Source organism: Ipomoea nil, unplaced genomic scaffold (genome assembly GCF_001879475.1).
Source record: "Ipomoea nil cultivar Tokyo-kokei standard unplaced genomic scaffold, Asagao_1.1 scaffold2963, whole genome shotgun sequence".
Taxonomy (NCBI): domain Eukaryota; kingdom Viridiplantae; phylum Streptophyta; class Magnoliopsida; order Solanales; family Convolvulaceae; genus Ipomoea; species Ipomoea nil.
Genome location: NW_017619391.1, coordinates 225,182 through 231,673, shown reverse-complemented (window position 1 = coordinate 231,673; position 6,492 = coordinate 225,182). Strand labels below are relative to the sequence as shown.

Below are 6,492 nucleotides of genomic sequence, written 5' to 3'. Positions count from 1 at the left end.
TTTGATTGATAATAAGTAAAAATGTATGATCTTCTAGATTCCAATGTTATGGTTGGCAATGCGAGCTAGCTAGGTTAAGCTGATTTTTTTTGGGTGACAAGTGAAACCAGCAGACACTACTAAGTGGTGGTTCATCCTAGTCGGTAAGTGAGCCAAATGAGGTAAACCAACTTAGGTTGCCCATAGCTGACCGGCACAAATCAAGAGGGCTGGGCTTAGAACTTGTGACCTTGTGGTTAAGTTGAAATCTTGATTTGGAAAGTGCATTCATTTACTCATTGATTATGCTCATTCTTAGACCATAACTATCCTCATTCGTGATTCTGGTTTGGATTATTAGCTTGTATTAACCATAATAAAGTTTGGATCTTTCTTGGTTGTATTCTTTCCTTGAATGTGAGTGATTTATGCTAGTCACCGTACTTTTGCAGACTTGTATCACCAGGATGGTGACTATTGTTCCAATTGACTTAAGTCACATATTTCTCTTGCCTCAACAAGCATTGTTAGTCATAACTTGAATCGTTTTATGTATATGGTACTGTGAAAACATATGATTATAATAGTCAGAATTGTTGTATATTATTGTCGCTGTGAATCTTATTTCACAATGCATTTGGCATCATCTTCTTATGGGATATTTTTTATGTCGGAAGGTGTTTGTGATCATCTTCTTAGTGGCAACATTCCTGCTGATCGAACTCGGGAAATTGGCTTTAATCTGTTATTGGTATTCCCTTTACACTCGTACGCCTGTGTGCAAGAATGTTATCTGCTTATTTCCTAATCATTGGAATTTTATGCAGTTTGGTGGGCTCAGTTATAATTGTTTTTGGATGGATATCTTGCTGCAGCCGCTTGGAGTAATTGCAGGCGCGCTTGCTGGCCATGGAGTGGCAACTCTGGTACGTTAAAACAGATTTCGTACCAAATTTTCGTTTGTAGACAGTGATTTAAGAGTTGAAACGCAATTTTTGTTTCTATTTTGTCTTGGATATCCTTTCTCTTTCTCTCGTTATATCGATCTATCCATGCTACATCTTTTAACACGACAATTCGTGCAGCTGGCTGTTCTTGGTGGCTAATTACTAGGGTCATTCTTATCCGAAAAGGTTACCTTCCTATATCTTAAGCATATTTACTTCATGTCAAATCTAGATATTTAAGGTCTCTTGTTTTAGGTTATTGCATACATTGGCGGTACGCTATTCCTAGTATTTGCTGTGGTAACCTTGGTAGAGGTCGTAACCTGAAAAGAGTCGTCGCCCTCTTCGAAATTTGTATTTAGGAGCAGAATTTATGTCCATAGGTTGCTATATATAGAGCTGACAGGAATTATTATGAGTGCCATCAGCTTCCAGGTGATTATTTGTTTCCAATTAGCAGTTTGAAACTGGCCCAAAATTTCATGAGTTCTTAAATATCATTCAAAACTCAGAGACTATGTAGATTTGGAAGTTGTTTATATGACCAAAGATCCATATTTACTACTGTTGTCATACCAAGCAGTTTAGGATATCATTTCTTTGCATATAAGAAGAGAATCTTGAAAAGGCATATTCTTAGACAGTTGTATTCTAAAATTTTTCATAAAATTAATTTTGATTTGCAGTGAAATTAATCCTAATTTTCGCCTTATAATATTTCCAAGGATAATTTTTGCCGTCTGATATCTTTTAATCATATTTGACAGATTTGCGGTAGATGGTAAGTCTTGCAGATGATGGTCCTCACCAATCACACAGAAATGGGAGGGCTTGGTAGGCCGCAAGGTTTAGGTTGGTTGCACCCATTTGGTTAGTATTGGTTTGCACTAAGGCAATGTGGCATTATGGATTAGCTAGTGGTTTGTATAGGCATTATGCCCTTGTGGGGTGACCACTTTTGGGTCACATGTTAAACATTGTTTTGGTGGCAATGAATAACTCCTTAAAAAAAATATTTCTTTATTAAAATTTTCCTTTTGGCTGTAATTTTTTCTTATATATATATATATATATATATATATATATATATATATATATATATATATATATATATTGAATCTGGTGAGGTTACCTTTGGCAGGCAAGGTGGTGAGGCTTGATCTTGTGCGTCTATTTGGGGTTTTGGACGAATGAGATGGATGATGCATTATGGGCACGTGCGTCTCCTTTGTGGGTGTGTGGCAGGGTTTTGTTGTCTTTTTAGTTGTGTCTTTATTAGGTTATGTTAATTTACTTTAATTTATTTGCAGATCTTATGGGCTTGTGCGTTAATAATTATGGTGGTAATTGTCTCTTTCCATTTCAACCGTCTATTCTTCTTCTGTTCGTTTTTTTCTCCCTGACTGGTCATCTTCTTCGTTTCTTCCTTCTTCTCCTAGCGTTTGAAGGCGGTTCGTTCTTGCACATAGGTATAGCGTTCGGCATAGCGGGCTCTTCGAACCGGAGTTCAAAGCGGCTGAGGGTGGCGTCTTCCGACGGCGTTCCAGGTATTGCTTCTGTGTTGTGGTGTTGCTTTTGGTGTGATGGGGTTGCGTCCTTTTGAGGGTGAAGGATGAGAAGAATAGGGGTGATGATAGAAGTGCATAGTAATTTTAGTGCAAATGTTTTACAAATCATTTCAACTTATAATTGCTTAATGGCAAACCCGTCAAATATGGAGGAACCAATCAAGCTCACAAAAATTCATCTGCATATAAAGTCATAAATAAATTCACCCTTGTACTTTCATGAGTTTTGTCTTCATGAACTGTGGCTATTTGTTTCATATATGTGCTTCTTGCAGGTGATGTGAATAGCGTAAGCATCGGAACTGCAACCAATATCCAAGACAACTCTCTTGTTTATGTAGCCAAATCCAATCTAACGGGAAAAGTGTTGCCAACAATTATTGGCAACAACGTTACTGTTGGTATGCGTTATAGGATTTCGGCGTATGCAGACCGTTGTACATACTATTATATGTGTTCACTGCTTTTTAATTTTTGAACTTTGGTAGTGTAAATTAGCCATTTAGATATGTTTGTGTTTTTTTATTATAAAAAAAATGATGCTATGTTGTAATGTTTTAAACAAAATTATGCACTGACGCATGGAAGCCTGATCACATTTATTTTTCTCTTTAATTGATAATTATAATTGTCACAAACTTAAAAAGTTTTATATTAATTTGTCAAATTTTAAGAGTTTTAACATTATTGTTATATAATGTTGGTTATAATTATTGTCACAGCACACGATTTGTGTTGTTTTGGAATATGTGTTTTTTTTCCCTATTGGTTAGTAGTTTAGAACTGTAGTGGTTCTTGTGTGTGCATTTTGATAAAATGGTGTGTGCGTTTGGCTTCATTTATTTGTTACCGTTGTTTCGTTGTTTTCATTTATGGTGTGTGCGTTTGACTTCATTTATTTGTTCCCTATTGGTTACCTTTGTTTCGTTGTTTTCATTGTAGAGAACGATTCTGAGGTGTTTTTATCCTCGCCAGGTGCTAGTTCGTCTATTGTGCAAGGAGGTCAACAAGTTCCCCCCGTTGCGGTTTCGACACCTGTTCAAGTTCACCAACCTTGTGGCGGGGTGCAAATTGGGTCTCCCCCGGTTCCTCCGGTCGCGGTGTCTACTTCTGCTGAGGAACAGGCGCCTTTGGATGGTGTGCGAGTTGGGCCTGGGGGGATGTGGGGGTTGTAATCCCGTCTCTCAATACGTGTGGATCGCCCAAGCATTTGGTGTCTCAGTTTAAACACTTTAGTGCCTGCCAACATACAGAATACATAGTACACCACATGACATCATTAAATCAGCACACTCATTTATCTTCCTTTGGGTTATTCATATGTCTTTTTAAAAACAAAATCTCCAGACAAACATCAAATCATGTACATATGTTACGATACAATAGTTGGAATGCATGTTGTAACTTTCATGAACTTTATTTTCCCTAAATAATATGTGGCAACTACAAGGTCAGTCGTTAATAATTGCTAAGTCGTAACTTTCACAGGCTCACAAACTCAGTTGCACAGCCTGACGTTCTAACTTGCACATGGTAATAAACTAGCATACACAGGTTCACAAAATCAGTTGCACAGCCTGAAGTTCTAACTTGCACATGGTAATAAACCAACATGCACAGGCTGAGAATATAACGCTAATAGCCTTTTTGTGTCTTATTTGCTTAGGCTAAGCAATTCACTCGCAAAGGCTAACCCTCAAACTTGCGCAAGCATCAACCTAACCTGCATATTCTAATACAAAACTCCACCATGTTTTTCCCACCAATGTCTTGTTACCTAACCACATATCATATAAAAACACAATGTCTAATTGCCTATTCAACTTTTTTACCACTCAATTGCACAGCCTAAAGTTCTAACTCGCACATGGATAAAAACTAGCCTTCACAGCTGAGAATATAATGCAAATAGCCTTTTGTGTCTTACTTGCTTAGCCTAAGCCATTCACTCGCAAAGGCTACCTCTCAAACTTGCAGAAGCATCACCCTAACTTGCATATTCTAATACAAAACTCCACCATGTTTTTTCCGCCAATGTCTCGTTACCTAACCACATATCATATCGAAACACAATATCTGATTGCCTATTCAACTTTTTAAAACTCGTGCATTACATACTATACGTAATGTGACTTGTCTTAACCTCCTTCCTCATGCGCTAATTAGACACACTTGAAATTAAATACACACACTTCGGGTTTGCACCGCACAGACTTAACATATTATATGCACAGACATACGAAAAGCCAAAAAATAGTACTAAGACAATCGCACATACCTATAACCGTTTGCACCATCACTGTGGCCTTGAGAAACCACCTTGCATTGAGTTCCTGATTACGGATGCTTTCATTCAACTCTCACAATAGTAATACTAATTTGTTGCAATTAATATATAATTCAATCCCATAATCAATTGATCTTTTGCATGGAATATATTCCAATTTATTTTTAACCATAAATAGCTCTAACATTACAATTACTTATTCACCCTTATGCATAGACTACAACCTTAAATGCATAACAAATCTCTTTCAATCTCATCCATTTATATGTAATGATTTAATGGATGAGATGAGGCCTCATGATCTCATCCATCTAGGTGACCTCATGGGATCCGGAGCCTATATATATATATATATATATATATATATATATATAATATATATATACATATATATATATATATATATATATATATAATATATATATATATATATATACATATATATATATATATATATACATATATATATATATATATATATATATATATATATATATATACATATATATATATATATATATATACATATATATATATATATATACATATATATATATACATATATATATATATATATATATACATATATATATATATATATACATATATATATATATATATATATATATATATATATATATATATATATATATATATATATATATTATTTTTTAAAAAAAAATGATAACTTTCCGAGGCACCCACCTGTAAGTGGGTGTCTCGGAAACAAATTAATAAAATAATAATAAAGGACTATCCGAGACACCTGCAGTGGAGCAGGCGCCTCGGAAAGTCCGTATTAAAAAATTAAAACAAATCATCATCCGCTTTCTGAGTCACCCGTAAAAGTTAACTCGGAAAGCGAAGGACTTTCACAGTCTCCAAGATCCGAGTCACCTGTACAGGTGACTCGGAAAGTGTTTTATAGGAGACTCTAAAACCTTTTTTTGTACTAGTGATTTGACATGAGACGTGTGAGTTTGGCAGATTTAATCTTCGAGATTAAAATCGTGAGAAGACCGTATGGTCTCGTGTTAGGCCAATCTCACTAAGTTGATTGAATCCTTCCAAGGATGATAATCAAGTGGCTTGGACACCGTTAGATACTAACGTACAACTAGCCAATAATTACGAAGATTGTACATCTCACGGATAATACATTCAGATTATTGGTAGTTTAATTATATCAAATGGGTTGTACTAGGTCGGATATTGCCTTTGCGATTAACGAACTCGGTAGACATACGAGTAACCCTAGTGTTACGCACTAGATGGCAATAGTGAGAGTTATGAGATACTTAAGGTATACTCGTGACTTTGGACTGCACTACGTGGGATATCTAGCTGTACTTGGAAAGTATAGCACGGATATCAAAGGACGCTAAGTCCATTAAAGGCTACGTGTTTACGTGGGCCAGTGCAGTTAGTTGTATGGAAATTCTCGAAACAATTTGTGATAGCTAAGATCCATGATGGGATCAAAGCTGAGAGCCTTGCACTCGTGTCGCGAGCGAGTAGGCCGAATGGCTATGCCGTTTTCCCGGGAATGTTCCTAGAGGTAAACTCGCATGTCCAATTTGTGTGCGTTGCGATAGTCAAGCCAAAATTGGTTAAGTACAGAGTTAGATGCGAAATGGTAAATCTAGACACATAAGTCGTAGACATAATACAATTAAACAATTTGTCACAAGAGGGGTTATCTCTATTGACT

General features: G+C 36.0%; 1 long non-coding RNA gene across 1 annotated transcript; it reads left to right on the top strand.

Moving 5' to 3' along the window:
- The first annotated feature begins 843 nt into the window (after window positions 1–843).
- On the top strand, window positions 844–1,499 carry LOC109162909. Its single transcript, XR_002051170.1, has 3 exons — window positions 844–905; window positions 1,065–1,112; window positions 1,182–1,499. It is a non-coding gene; the product is annotated as an uncharacterized LOC109162909 (long non-coding RNA).
- The last annotated feature ends 4,993 nt before the right edge of the window (window positions 1,500–6,492 follow it).